At 46.0% G+C, this 16,292-nt stretch overlaps 1 protein-coding gene and 1 non-coding gene across 2 annotated transcripts in view; both read right to left on the reverse strand.

Moving 5' to 3' along the window:
* LOC119164430 (uncharacterized) overlaps positions 1-16,292 on the reverse strand; it is a 596,281-nt gene that overhangs the window by 120,677 nt on the left and 459,312 nt on the right. The window lies entirely within an intron of this gene.
* Positions 8,677-8,749, reverse strand: TRNAT-CGU (transfer RNA threonine (anticodon CGU)). The gene has a single exon. It is a non-coding gene; the product is annotated as a tRNA-Thr (tRNA).

The following is a 16,292-nucleotide window of genomic DNA, read 5'->3' on the forward strand; positions in this document are numbered from 1 at the left end:
GTAAAGAAGAGTATAACTTGGCGAAGTCGTAGCTTGGGCCAGTTGGTCTTTCAATATCAAAATGACTGCGAAACACAAACTGAACGAGGACAGAGGAGAGGACACAGCATAGGCGCTGACCTCGAATGGTTTCTGAAGTTGAACTCAGCGCCTGTGTTGTGCGCTTCTCCCGTCCTCGTCCAATTCGCACTGCGCAGCCATGTAGACACTAATGAGGACAGATGTTTTAACGAAGAGAAGAAAAAAAAGGTGCCGAGAATAGCCATAGAAAGCGCCTATGGCTCTTGACCGTGATGAGGCAGACGAGCAGCTGGAGATGGGACCCACACTCCAAGGACGAGGCACGCTGAAGCCTTCGTGCGCAGCGGGAAGCCCGGAAATCACGGAGGAAGCGGCGCTGGCTGCGTGGCCCACGAATGCGGCGGAGACGCCGTGGATCTCTGGAGGAGAGAGGCAGAAGGAATCCGAGCTAAGCTTGACGGCCGAGAAAAGAGCGTGCGCCTGATAGCGGCGCAAGGAACAGGGAATCCTTGCATATCACCCCGAGCGATCAATAAGGCCTTGTACGCCGGGCGTGTATTGGACGGGAGGAGTTGGCGAGTTGCCAGCCGGGCCGGGAAATAATGGATTAGAGGACGAGGAAAATGGCGACAGAATGTCTCGCCATATTTTTTCCCCCTCTTTCTTTTGCGTATCGTCTAAGTTGTGCCTCTTCTTTTTTTTTTTGGACTCCGCTTTCGTGTACGTCTATCTATATAGTGTCTGTGCATCCGAGCGGTAATAGCTCTCTAGATGTCCGAGGCAGGCGGGTTTACGATCGCGCTGTTCTGGACGCCGGCTTTTATTATTTCACTATTTTCATTCCTTCTTCCTTGGGATAACTTAAGAAAATAGCAGTGTTCGGTTAGGGCTCTCGTTTCATGGCTTTTCGCTTCCTTTATCGACAATTGCAAACGTGCGCTTGTCGTAACCTGTTTTTTTTCCTCGTCACTTTTTATATGCAAGAACCACGACACAGATGCACGTCGTCTCGCCAAGCTTAACGTGCGTGGAGAGGTCGTAGAGAGGATCGTGGATCCCGGTCACAGTACATCGACTGACCAACATCTCTATATTACACAGATCGCGGAACCTCTGAAAACGCAGATTCATTTCGCATCATGGATGCGAACTAATGATTGATTTATATGTGGGGTTTAACGTCCCAAAACGACCACATGATGATGAGAGACGCCGTGGTGGAAGGTCCGGAAATTTCGACCACCTGGGGTTCTTTAACGTGCACCCAAATCTGAGCACACGGGCCTACATCACTTCCGCCTCCATCGGAAATGCAGCCGCCGCCGCCGGGATTCGATCCCGCGACCTGCTGGTCAGCAGCCGAGTACATGGATGCGAACTATACGCTCTATATACGTTCAGACGTGCACATTCTCGCATGTTGCAAAAACGGGCTTATATATAGTAAAAAAAGAATCGTTAGGCTTGGTGAACTATAAACAGCAATAAATAAAATATAGAGCCGCGACATAACGGGCGCTTCGAGAACGGTCTGCCGAGATGTGAACGCGAGAATTTCGGCGAACACGGCGCTGAAGAGACGACAAAGCCTGGATTGCAGGCGTCGTTCGATGAAAACTTTACGCTTGAATTGCGGCGAAACGTTTGGTTGAGTAGGCCGCCAAAGCTAGCGCGCTGTTTTCAATGTCTGAAAGGGCACATTTCTTTCAATTTATGAAACGACCACTGATAAGCGATTCTACTAAACAGCCACAAAAAGTTTAAAAATAAATAAAAAAATAAAAAAATAGATGACATCGGCGACTTTATTGGCTTCTAACCCTTTGCGGCATGTAAATTTACACTCAGCAGATGTATATTGATTTTTCCTTGCTTCTCCTCCGAAATCCCGAACTTATCGTAGGTTTCTCTTTTGTTTTCGAAACCGGCATATATATGTATGTATTTACGCGCCGCAGTAGCTTGACGGCTAAGGTGTTGCGCCGCTAGGCTGGAGCTCGCGAGTTCGATTTCCTGCTATTGATAAAAGTTTATTTCGATGGGGTCTCGTTCACTGCTGGCTTGTTTGCTTCTTTCTTAATTTTTTTCTTTCTCGCCAACACAGTCTGGTATAGCGGCGCAGAATCAGGAGCAAAAAAGGAGAGAAAGAGAGAGAGAGAGGGATAGAGATAGAGAGAAGGCTACTTCGCACTAGTGGTGTGCCAAGCCTGAAGAAAGTGCTCGATTGGAAGCAACTCTTTTTGTTTCTCTTCGGTTTACACTTTCTTTTCCTCCTTCCTTTCATTCTTGTATTTCCATTTTTTAAAATTTCCCTTTGTTTATTACTTTTCTCTCTTGATTGCTCTCTTTTTCAACATTTATACGTGGTTTTCTCTGCGTCAGATTAGTTCCCCAATGTTCTGCGCACCTAATATCATCATCGAAGCATTCGACAAGCAAGAGGCAGTAGACTCCTCTTTGCTTAGATATGCATATCGCTGGCTATGCTACGCATTATGTGGTTTTGCATGCGTTATCATCATCATTATTGAGCTTGAAGAACAAGAGGATGAAGACTGCTCTTTGGCGTGAGCGCGCGCTACAGATGGCGACGCTGTACGCGGTTTGGTCTGCGTCCCGCGTAAAGTGACAACGAACGCGTACTACCACAGCATACGACTGGATACGACAACACACAACAACCTGGCCCCCTATACAGTGCCCCGTCATCAAAATGAAAAGACAAAGAAGATTGACGTTATTGCAAAGGAGATACAGAGTGTGGTCGAACAAAAAAAAAAGAAAAACAAGAGGATCGGCTACAATAAAGCCCCGCCGCGGTGGTCTAGTGGCTGCCGACCCGCAGGGCGCGGGTTCGAATCCCGGCTGCGGCGGCTGCATTTCCGATGGAGGCGGAAATGTTGTAGGCCCGTGTGCTCAGATTTGGGTGCACGTTAAAGAACCCCAGGTGGTCTAAATTTCCGGAGCCCTCCACTACGGCGTCTCTCATAATCGTATCGTGGATTTGGGACGTTAAACCACACATATCATATCGGCTACAACAAAGAAAGATCCGCGAAAGGAGCCACGTTGCACCCCATTCACCTCACGTGGTAGATGTTTAGTAAGCGGCTTGAATCCCGCAGCTTATCTTTTAGGTAGGGATAAGAACGGCACTCCGGAAGTGACGGCGGTTGAATATTCTCGCCCGCCTCACACCGAAATAAAAGCGAAAAAGGGAGCACGCGAATCGCTGTATACAACGAGCAGGTTGGATCAGGCGCAGCGAGGCATTAAGCTCGCATGTCGGTTTATATGCATGCGCGCCCCGCATAGCAGATGACTGCACGTACGCGGCTATAGCCTAACGTAAGCACCACCGGCGTACGGCTTCTATGTAGGGACAGTCGCGCTTATCAGCAATAGTTGTGGCGATCGGAGGGGGGTACAAGGAAAGACAAAACAACGAAAATAGCGCCTGCCTCTCCTCTATTCACTGCTTTTAGTGTGAGCACGGTGAAAATTGTCCATCACGGTCGGCAACTTGCGTCAAGGAAGCGAGAGCACAGATTAAATCGAATTTCCACTTGTAACGTCCTTATAGAGGTTGCACGTTTTTGGTTGCACGGTTTCATAGAAACGTGACCAAATCAAGCATTTGCTTGTTCAGTATTTTTTTTTCTTCTAAAAAAATAATAACATTGATTGATATGCGGGGTTTAACGTCCCAAAACCACCATACGCCGCAGTGGGGGGGTTCCGGAAATTTCGACTACCTGGAGTTCTTTGACGTGCACCCGAGTCAGCCCACGGGCCTACAACATTTCCGCCTCCATCGGAAATGCAGCCGCCGCAGCCGGGATTCGAACCCACGACCTGCGGGTCAGTTGCCGATTACCTTAGCCACAGAAAATGGTAACAATAAAAGAAGAACACGGCAAGAGGCGATTTTGTTTGGAGGCCTACATAATCACCAAGCATGCCCGAGCAGCTTCGACAATAAAGTTTCCAGTAGCTGCCTTTTTAGTGTGACCCCTTAAAACGAAACTATGCACATTGAAATCAATTATAGATAATGCAAGATATTTTTTTAACAATGAAAGCAATCGAAGTACTCATGTGGAGGGCTAGAATACCCGATTTGCCGTCACGTACGCATTATTTGCTTTGAATTTGAATAAATTCGCAAGTGTTTGTATATAGGGCCGAAAGTATTATACATAACATTTATTTATATTTCATTACATTGTATTATCCTAAAAGCTCCATAAGAACAATACATAAAAAGCGGCGGGTGCACAAAAGTTCATTATATATTAGTTAGGAATAACAGGGGTTTAAATGAATTTTTAAACACGGCACTGGCTAGCAGTATCACAAAACGCCGACACCAGCTGCGTAATTTTTCCTACGCAAACGCTGTGAGCAACCACAAACTTTTACACATAAAAAGGTAGACAACTACCAGCACCTATAGCTAAAATAGAAAAAAAATAAAAAGTACTTTTTGTATTAGATATAATAATGTTAGCAAAGTCAAAATGTCCTGTTTTGCTCCGTGTCCCATTTTACACCCTACATGTCGATATCATATGCAATAAAGCGGATGTTACCATATGTTGCTATACGAAAGACTCTAAAGAAAAAAAACTTATTCATTGCAACTGTTAAAGCAATATCAGACAGCTTTTAGCCGTTTCCAGCGTTCGTATATTGCGAACGCCATTCCTGTCAGCCGCCTTTCCATGAGACAAAATACCATGGCATGCAAAAAATCGATGATGATCCGGGTGAGTGTCCGACGAATTAGAACGCGCGCGGTTAAGACGTCGACCACACGATTCCTGCGACTACGTTAAAGGCAGAGCTTAGTCCAGGCAACGGTTGCCTGCTGCGGCCATTTCGCTTGCCTGCATACGCACGCACTCTTAAGGAAAGTTATGCACGATCAGAACAAAGCTTCCGCAACGACAATCATGTTATCAATTCGTCCTCTAGACAGCGGTAGTGTGCATCGCGATAATCACAGTGGCGATAAGCGGAGGAACAAACGTGTCATCGTTACAAAGTTATTGAAACGACTTAACACGCCCCTTGCCTCGAACGGGCGATGTGCTAGAGTAAAGGTGCTGACAAATCCCTTAAAAATGAATGAAAAAGGGAAAAAAACACACACACTACAGCGCGACAAGTAATGCCCACCCCCCTTTCTTCATATTTTCATACAAACATATCCCTAATGCGAAATATGAAGTAAATGCGAGCTCAATACAGGGAGCCACAGCTGCAGCAGCAGTTCCAGCAAGCAAATAAAAATGACGTTCATTAAGTCTTAATTAGACCAATGAAAACCGCCCCACAATGCACGACCACTATAGAGATGACCGATGAACTTATAGTGGGCTCTCTAGCTCACTAAGGGATTGAACATAAGGATTGTAAGAACGAAGCGAGAGCACTTAACATAATAGCTTTCAACCAAGCTCCCTAGAAAAATGCGACGGCTGCGAAGAGCTCCCGCGAAAAAAAACATCACCTCCGAAGTGGGTAAAACCCTCAACAGAAGTAGAAAAAAAATGTATGTGCAGAAGTGGTAGCACATAGCGATACGAATGACGTGTCTCGGATTTCTGGAGATACAGTCGAAGATATGACCCTCCGCTTCGCTCCGCATATTTGTACGAACTACAGAGCAGTGAATACGTAGTGTCCACAAAGCTTCGTGTCTTGTTGCAAACTTCATTTGTGTCGTACTCAAGGAATCGCTCTGGGCTTTTCTTTTCATTTTTGTTTGTGTGTGTAAACGCATTCCCCACGTTGGGGCAAGGTGAAGAAAGTGAAACGCACCTTCCCGGCAACATGATTTAGTGCTCGGCACATGCGCTAAGCTGGATTGACGGTACCTCATCGGACGTCCACTAGCAGAGACTTCGCCTTCCGAAAATAGGTGTTTCTGAACGTCCGTCGAATTTGCCTCCCTTTTATGAAGCTGCTGCGTCTCTCTAGACTGCATTATAATAGGCAAGTTTAAAAATGACTTTTAAACCACAACGAAAAAAAAAGTGGGATTTTAAGGGCTCATTTGGTTTGTTAGACACAATGCTAGAACAGACAATGATGACACGGAAAGTATAGGGGATATTATTTGTAGCAATTCTAATATAACTATGGAAAAGAAAAGTGGACAAAAAATAACTTCCCGTGATAAACGACCGAACCTGCGACTTTAGAATAACGCATCCCATGCTCTACCAACCGAGCTATACTATACGGCGGCTATCCACCCGTCCACTTTATGGGGCACATACATGTGATATCAACAAAGCCTTTGATATCCGGAGGAGAATTCTAGTCCTACAGTGAGACAAGTACGCTCTTTCTATAGCGGCTAACTCGAAGCGCAGAAACATTACCCAAGAGCTATATCGTGTACAAACGTCAGCAGCGGAAACCAAATTGGGGAGAAAACAGGAAAAGCAGCAGCCCGCGCAATTTGAAAAGTGTACACAACCAGCGCGGAGAGAAGATGACGACATCGGAAACGAGGCAGAGTCTGTCCTCTCAAGGGAGGGGGCCGATTCTCCGCGAGGCCGCTTTCCAATCGGACCGCATCGGACGCCCCGGGGGACGGGTGCTCCAAGTGCTACCCCGGCTGTGGGGACACATCCCACTGGTCGCAGTTGTTCGCGTTGTTCGCGGAAGAAACAGTTTAGGATGTGAGGATGCCAGACACAAGCAAGTGCCCGGGAGAGAAGGGCGCCTGGGAACCACTTCCTCTAAACAGTGCGCGGCGCCCGAATCTATCTGCGGTGATGCCCACATTTCCAGGAGATACAGGGTTCCTTAGCAGTCGAAGCGCTCATGCAGCGATTATATCTGCATCTTGGCTCCGAAGTAGAGAATGTAGGGAAAAAAGCAAGCGAGGTCGTAATATCACACACCGCTCTCCCATGTATTTTTATGGCAGCGTGGCCTGCGAGCTCTGGATCACCCAGTTTTTTTTACAGCAACCCAACGCTGCCCAAGCACACCCGTCTCGAAATGACTCCATGTAAAACGAGCCATTTTACGAGCCATTAAGAAAGTATGTCAGGTAAGTGCTGCCTACGCCGATATTAATCTGCCTTACTTTGCTTTACTTTGTTGTGCGATAGATAGCCGCGTGCGGTGGGCGCGATAATAGAAATGTGATTAAAAATTGGCTCAAGAGAAATTACATCCGGAGTGACATACACCCACACTTGAAGCATGGTTGGTTCTCTGCTGGAGTTCACGACAATGCAGCTGGCGCAACACCGACAAGCCTCAGCTCAGGTGAAATGGGAGCTACGGCCTACTGAGGGACGGTCTTGTTTCAACACCCATATTTGGTCGTCACCGAATTCTTCTGGATATACAGAGAGCTGCACAGGTGTTGCACACAGCGTTCACACGAGTTAGCCTGGCATTAGGCGTCGAAGGCATTTAGAATAAGCCCTGTCCCTTCCTTGGTAATATTTTGGGCGCATGTGCCGCGAAGAAAGGTCAATAGAATGACGTGGACTGTATAGAAGCTATGAAAAAAACATCGGCCTTAATAAAAAAATAAACGTTGCGTTTGAATTTATTGAAACTGGCACCTGGTCGTCCACTTGTAATAAAACCCAGTGAAGCTTAGTCAACCCAACATTTGATCTCTCTCTCTTTTTCTCCCTAACTATCTATCTATCTCTCTTTTCTTCCTATCTATCTATCTTTCTTTTTCTCCCTATCTATCTATCTCTCTTTTTCTCCCTATCTATCTATCTCTCTTTTTCTCCCTATCTATCTATCTCCCCTTTTCTCCCTATCTATCTATCTCCCTTTTTCTCCCTATCTATCTATCTCCCTTTTTCTCCCTATCTATCTATCTCCCTTTTTCTCCCTATCTATCTATCTATCTATCTATCTATCTATCTATCTATCTATCTATCTATCTATCTATCTATCTATCTATCTATCTATCTATCTATCTATCTATCTATCTATCTATCTATCTATCTATCTATCTATCTATCTATCTATCTATCTATCTATCTATCTATCTATCTCTCATATATATATATATTTAGAGAGAGAGAGAGAGAGAGTAAGATCTAACAGACAATAATGCGAAGGGAAGTATAGGGAAAGTTATTAGACCGAATCGTAGTGTAAATGTCAAGAAAGAAAAGTAAAAAAAAGTACGTGCAAATACAACTTGCCGTGGGCAGGAACCGAACCTGCAACCTTTGAATCACGCGTTCGATGCTCTACCACTGAGCTACCACGACAGCTATCCCCTCTGCAACTTTATTGGGTATCTTTGTGAATTTTTCTTATAGGTGAGAGCGTCAGTCAGCTCCACCAGTAGCCATGGCGGCGAGTGTGCTAGACTTTTTATGAGCCAGTGTGGCGTCACGTCGCACATGAATTTGTTACGAGTGGGCAGCTGACCAATAGTCCCTCGTATACAACCTGATGGCGCCAAGCCTGCCAGTACGAGACCCTCGTTAATGATTAGAGAAAGAAGTATACACCTAAGGTCTCGTTTTTTCCCGTGTTTCGCACAATATTAATAAGATCTAACAGACAATAATGCCAAGGAATGTATAGGGGAAGTTATTAGAACCAATATAATGTAAATAGGAACAGGAAAAAGTTGGTGAAAAAATAACTTGCCGTGAGCAGGAATCGAACCTACGACCTTTGAATAACGCGTTCAATGCTCTAACCACTGAGCTATCACGGCGGCTATCTCCCAGCCACTTTAGTGGATTTATATGTGAATTTAAACGTGGGAGTGTCAGTCAGCGCCATCTCTAGCCATAGCGGCGAGTGTGGAACACCCTTTTATGAACCTGTGTGGCGTCACGTAGCACGGGAACTTATTAAGAGCGGACAGATGACCAATAGTCTCTCGTATACAACCTAACGGCACCAAATCTACCAGTACGAGACCCTCGTTAATGAATAAGGGAAAAAGTGCATACCTAAGGGCTCGTTTTTCGGTGTTTTGACACAATATTTATGAGATCTAACAGATAATAATGCCAAAGAATGTATAGGGGGAGTTATTAGAACCATTATATATATATATATATATATATATATATATATATATATATATATATATATATATATATAGATAGATAGATAGGCAGGCATGGTGGTTGAGTGGCCGTAGCGTTGCATATAGTTCAGTAGATCCTCCGTGAGCGGTCACAACGTGGTTTATTTCGACGTTTCGGCCTAGAGTCTGGCCTTCATCAGGATCCTGATGAAGGCCAGAATATATATATATATATATATATATATATGTGTGTGTGTGTGTGTGTGTGTGTGTGTGTGTGTGTGTGTTGCTGGCGTTAGTAGAACAGCAAAAGTATAGCTAATGCACTTGCGTCCAATCAAGAAAACTATACCGTTATCATCGAAGGTGAATTTTGTTATTCCCACTTCAGCGACATGCACTAACAAAATCTGGAAGATTTCATTTTTTTTCTAAATCCTGAGGCCCATAATTAAGCCCCAAGGCTCTTATCTCCGCAAATGGAAACTCGTCTAACTAGTTGTTGCGAATGCGACGTCGTCGACTGACGGTTTTCAAATATATAACTGAAAAATGTGACAAACACGAAGTATACTCGTAATGCATTTCGTCATTCGAAACGGGATCGCTGAAGACCGAGAATCAGTCCGGCAAAAAAAAAAATCAGTACAAAAGCGTTTTCTGAAATCATTTCGCACGAGTAATATTATGTGTGGCTCCCCGGTAGAGAGTGGTTTATTGCAAGCGTATACGCGGAGCAGCACAAATTAAGTGAGAAAGAGCAATCGCCGAAGCAGTGGAGAATGTGACAATTAAAAATGAGAGAGAGGAGGGAGAGAGACTAAAAATTGGAGATGTATTCGATGGCAAAAAGTTGGAAGACGCCACCGACGAATACGTCAACAAATAAAAGAAAAGAGTGAGAGTATACAGACTTATTGATTGATTTGCGGGGTTTAACGTCCCAAAACCACCATATGATTATGAGACGCCGTAGTGGAGGGCTCCGGAAATTTCGACCACCTGGCCGGGGTTCTTTAACGTGCACCCAGAGTATACAAACTAAGCAGTACAAAAGTTGACTTTCCGGAAATCCAAAAAATTGTAGAAAAAGGAAAAAATCTCCCATGTCACATCGAGAAAGGACACACCGCTCATCACCATTCCCTTCGGCAGCACTTTTTCATCTTACAATCAGTCTTGTGGCTCGTTTGAGGGTTTGTAACAGAGGAAACCTACGCGCGACGGAATTAATCGTCAGCGACAGAACCTACAAACGCATCTGACTTGACACTTTTTTTTGTTTTTATTATCCAGTAATGGCGTATGAGGTCTGTAGCACAATGCATCCACTATTCCTTCTTAAGCTTTCTCCCCCCCCCACCCCTCCTCCCCGCACGCACCCACACGCATGCACAGGCACGCACGCACACATTTTATATATCTCTCACGTGTGCGCACTATCAGAACAGTAACCCTTTCTACCAGGACCACGTCGAACGCTTAATTTATGCCATGATAATCATGAGCGTCATCACCATCTTCGTCTCCTATGTGCCATTTAGGACAAAAACCATATGCGTTCATCTTCGATTTTCCCTGTTTTAGGCAAGCTGATTCTATTTCATTATTTAAAACTCAAAGATTTGCCCACAACAAAGATTTCATACAAGCACAAGTATTGGTACGTAAGAGTCGGCTGTATTGCCTAGCCGGAGTACGTTTATTTAAAAGGAGTCGGACGCACGCCAGCTGCCGGTCCAGCAGATGGCTACAAATATAACAGGAACTTCTTAATTTCACTCAACTTCCCAGTTATCTGCCACTTACACTCACTTGAACCATTCAGTGGACTCTAACAATGTCCTCTGTCTGCCCCAGATATTAAATGGAGTATCGAGCTGCATTTTACACATCGTATAGTCAAATAAAGTGTAGACTATCACCCTTCTTGCTGTCAGGTGTGCACTGCTATGTCCCTGCCTTTAAATCCCGGGCTTAACCTATTTCGCGTCATCCCTCGCTGCGCAGGTCTTAAGTTCTTTTTCAATTATTTTTCAGTAACGTATAAGTTTCTGCACCATATGCCTGTAGGATGCAATCATTGCAGACTTTCTTAAAAGACTGTGGTGAGCTACTGCCTATGACTTAGTGATGCTCGTCTTTCACCTCTCAAACGGTGCGCTTATGCCCTATTTACTTCTAACGTCCTGAACATTCTTTAAATGGAGCACATACTTCCTAAAATGCTTTCACTCAATTGTGTTGCATAGTCGAGCCCGCGCATATCTATACCTATAGGCATAGCTAAACATCAATAAAAGAAATACCGCAATCTTGTTTTTGAACAGTTTCGTGTGATGCTCATCCAACAAAAAAGAGACACCGCCCACTCTTCTGCTATCTTTAGGGAAAGTTGCCCTGCAAGTAAGAGAAATGGAACGAGAAAAGAACGCACATACACACGCGTGCGATGGCGCCAATAAAACACGACTCACTCAGCGAAAATAAAACAAAAAATATCGAGAAAGCAAAGCCATTCGATCGGACCTTCGTAGCTGAAAGTTTCGGGAGGTCCTGGGAAATGCTCGAAGGCGTCAAGGAATGTCGTCAATATAACGCCCAGTCCACCAATCACGGCAAAAAAGGAAAAAAGGAAAAAGAAAAGAAAATAAAAATGCTTATTACACAGCACGCGAGTACGAGTCAGGGACGCCGAGAGTTGTGGATGCGGACAAGCCGAGCTGCAAAGAGGGAGAGCTGGGAAGGAATACAGGCAAGGAAGCCAGCAGAGAAGGCATCGTCGGCATCGGTGTCTCGCTCCACCTCTTGCCTTACCGCTGTTTTATTTATTTATTTTTAGCCACTAAGAAAGCAGGCTCGCTCAACCGAGCATCGAGTCCTCAATCGTGTCGATGTATAACGCATCGATCTCAGCCGACTCAACCGCCGAACATCGTAGTTCCGAAGAAGACATACACATGTGCATACCAGCGCTTCGAGAAGACGTGAAAGAGTGGAGAAGCGGAGACGGAATGTCTTAACGTCGTGTTGTCATTGACAGATGAACGAGAACGACGCACGCGGTGAAGTGAGGAGCTCGATGAATGAAAGTAGCAGAGGCACTGATGCAAAAAAAAAAACGATGCGGATTGGTCGTTGCTTATAGCTATGGCCGAGAATGGTGGCCACCGCGCATAGACTCCAAGCGAAGGCTCCTAGAGCAGAAGGCGAGAACGAGGGCTGCGCCTCAAGAAATTGGCAGTATCATTGAAGAGGAAAACGTCAAGCCATGTATGTACGGTCACGAAAGAGTACAGGCAGGCAGGCAGGCAGGCAGGCAGACAGGCAGGCAGGCAGGCAGGCAGGCAGGCAGGCAGGCAGGCAGGCAGGCAGGCAGGCAGGCAGGCAGGCAGGCAGGCAGGCAGGCAAAGAACTTCATTAGTATCGGGAGGCGGCGCTCAACCCCCCTTAAGGGGCGAAACCAGTGGGCAACTCCCACAACGGAACGGGGAGGTTAAAATCCACGGCCATTTCGCAGGCCCTCTGAATGGCCCTGAGCTGGTCTCCTTTGTCGTGGCTTGTGAGGAGACAGTTCCAGTCCACCTCCATAGAAGGAGACTCACTGCTCTCTTGCAAAGCAGGGCATTGCCACAGCGTGTGTTGGAGATTACATTTGGGGTGACCACAGCGCGGGCCCCCCAGATCTATGCCATCCACATATTTAGAGCAATTCAGAGGCGATGCATACGCCAAGAGTCGTAGAGTGATGGACTGAGGTCTTGTTGAGTGTGGGTGCGAGAGTGGTGGGTATTTCGTGCACCGCTCCAACTGGTAATGTTTGAGAATTTCATTGGAAGTTAGCAACGGGTCCCTGAAGTAACAAGTAACGTCCTCAGCCTTCGAGTAATTCTCCCCAGCGCGGAATGTGAGACCTCGCGCCCGGGAGTGAGCCAACTCGTTGGCATTCGGAATGGGGTGTACAAGCACGAGAATATTAGGGCAGACAATGTTAAGAAGTAGGAGGCAAGAAGCATTTAATAAACAAGGTGCGCATGACCAGTAAAAAAAATCAAAGAAACTTTTCAGGTTTCTAAAGAATATAGGCATACGACCAGAGGTGAGCCTATTTCATAAAGAAGATCTTGATGTTTTGGCGGTTAGAGGGGCCCTGCAGTATTTTCCCAAGCAATCATCAAATGTACTACTAATAATCGGACCTAATTACCTCAAGATCGCCGGCCGCGAAATTTCCTCGAGCCCACTCTGTGCGTTTGGACTCATAGGGGTTTGTTGCTCGCTTGAAGCGCTCGTAAGTACGGCGCACTTAGGGAGCCAGGTTTTCGTACGCTGTCATACGCTATGACCGTATGCTACCCTCGTGCCTTGACGTGACGCAGGCTGAACCACGTACAAAAACATAGAAAAAAAGAAGGAAGCGACTAATAGAAAGGAACAGAAAGAAAGAAAATATGAAGAAAAATAGAAGGATCTAGAACAACAAATCAATAAAGAGAAAAAAACAGAAAGAGAAAAAGAAAAGACAGAAAGAAGGGGAAAAAGAGAGAAAGGAAGAAAGAAAGAAAAACCGCCAGGCCTGCGCGGAAAGCGCAAACCTGTCACAGCGAAAGCTGGAAGGGCGGCCTTTCAGGTCCCCTATTTTAAAAACACTCTTTGGGTAGCTGCGGCAAGCACACCTGCAGGTACCCACTACACCATTACTAACTGTGTAGTAGGCAGGCATTCACTATGCCATCCTTCGTCATTCATCGGAGAAGCATGGTACGCGCTGCACACTTTCGAGTTGGGAAGGAGGAGGAGGAATAAACTTTATCGTAAGAAACCAGCAGGTTTATGTGGTCTGGCCTAGGCCTCCCATAAGGGGACGTCAAGGGCTTGCCTCGACGCCACCTCACAGGCGTGCTGGATCGCCCAGGTTCGGTCGTCAAGAGCGGGGCTCCGCAGAGCCTCACGGAGCTTCGACGTAAGGGTCGCGGATGTTAGTGTGTCTGCACTGTGCCGGGCACTCCCACAGCATATGCGGAAGCGTAGACGGGTGAGTGCCACAGCCATTGTCGAGGAAGTTCGTGCATTTTTTTGTGTGCTGTGGCTGACGACAATAAAGAATTATGCCAGAAGCTTTTGTAATCCCCCAATCCCCCACAGTGGGTATGGGCCACAGTTAATAGGTGAATAAGATGAAGCTTTTGTAAAGAATTGGGGAAATCGAGGGCGCACTCGTTGCACAATTCGCATTATGTGACATCAGGTTGTTCCTTTGCAGTTCCAAAACGCTTTATACTCATATTGACACGATTCCTTTCCCGACATCAAGCCTGTTTAATACAAGTTTGCTAAAGGGTGCAAGCACCGGCGAGGCTCAGTAGTAATATGCTGGGCTGGCACGTAGGAAACCCGGATTTAAATCGCATGTGTCAACGGTGTTTTTTTTTCTTATTTCGTGCGATTGTGGCTACGGACACCTGCGGCGACGGCGGCGGCAGCAGCGGCGCACAACTACAGCGAGCACGCGACCCGTGTCGTGATCTCATAACAGCTGTCGCTGTAAAAAAGAAAAAAAAACAAAGAAGGTCCCAGCGACACACTTTCTTCTTATACTTGGCACCACTAGGGCAAAACTGTCCCAAATTTTCTCCCTCCTCTCGTCACGACGAACACGCTAAAAGATAAAATGGGTGGATGGGATGAGGATGATGAGGATGGGGGGGGGGATTACATCATCATCATCATCAGCCTGACTACGTCCACTGCAGGACAAAGGCCTCTCCCATGTTCCGCCAGTGAACCCGGTCCTGTGCTTGCTGCTGCCATTTTATACCCGCAAACTTCTTAATCTCATCTGCCCACCTAACCTTCTGTCTCCCCCTAACCCGCTTCCCTTCTCTGAGAATCCAGTCAGTTACCCTTAATGACCAGCGGTTATCCTGTCTACGCGCTACATGCCCTGCCCATGTCCATTTCTTCTTCTTGATTTCAGCTATGATATCCTTAACCCCCGTTTGTTCCCTAATCCACTCTGCTCTCTTCTTGTCTCTTAAGGTTACACCTACCATTTTTCTTTCCATTGCTCGCTGCGTCGTCCTCAATTTAAGCTGAACCCTCTTTGTAAGTCTCCAGGTTTCTGCTCCGTAGCTAAGTACCGGCAAGATACAGCTGTTATATACCTTCCTCTTGAGGGATAGTGGCAATCTACCTGTCATAATTTGAGAGTGCTTGCCGAATGTGCTCCACCCCATTCTTATTCTTCTAGTTACTTCAATCTCGTGGTTTGGCTCTGCGGTTATTACCTGCCCTAAGTAGACATAGTCTTTTACAACTTCAAGTGCACTATTACCTATCTCGAAGCGCTGCTCCTTGCCGAGGTTGTTGTACATTACTTTCGTTTTCTGTAGATTAATTTTAAGACCCACCTTTCTGCTCTCCTTGTCTAACTCCGTAATCATGAGTGCGGGGGATTACAAGCGGGCTCTAAATTAGTTTCGTAATCTTGCGATTCCTTTGCAGGTTGTTTAAAATACCTCATTGTTAGGCTAGTGGGGTTTTTACTGACGCTATATGATATATTTCAAAACAAAAATATCCGCCACATGGCCGAGCACAATTTAACTCAAGATCATGGATTACAAGGGCAGAACTGGTGGAATAACTTTTTTTTTCGAAGAAAGCAAATGGCAGAAGAGGTGCCACCCTTCGTCTAGAGCTTCCGCTCAAGAGGAACCCTGAACGAAAAGCGCCATTCGAGGTATCGCAGCTGTGAGCACCATTTACAAAATTGAATGAACTACGCAGGCGGAGGTGGACTGCGAATAAGTCCGCTATGTGGCCCTTACCAACACCACCTAGGAACAAGCGCCATCAGTATTCCCCAAGCGCATTAAAGTTGAAGAAAGTTCTGGTGGGAAGAACGGAAAAAGTGAATAATAAATAAATAACGCCATAGCGGTGCGTGCTTGGAGAACGAATGGCTGGGTACGTCTTGTTCAATCACAAGCTTCCGTATCCGCTGGTTCAATTTCAATAGAAAGGTCCCAAAGTTTACTGTTCAGTACTGGCCCTGCTAAACCTTTTCTGCAGTTCCCTCAAGCAGCAGTGAGGTAGTTATGATTCAGAGGCCCGGTGCCGCAGCTGGCACATACTTCTCACATGCATGGGTCGGCAAGCTCACCCATGAGTCGAATCACTCAGACTCAACCCAAGTCTGAGGGAGTCAATGTCAGAAATA

The sequence above is a fragment of the Rhipicephalus microplus genome, chromosome 1 (assembly GCF_043290135.1).
Source record: "Rhipicephalus microplus isolate Deutch F79 chromosome 1, USDA_Rmic, whole genome shotgun sequence".
Classification (NCBI taxonomy): domain Eukaryota; kingdom Metazoa; phylum Arthropoda; class Arachnida; order Ixodida; family Ixodidae; genus Rhipicephalus; species Rhipicephalus microplus.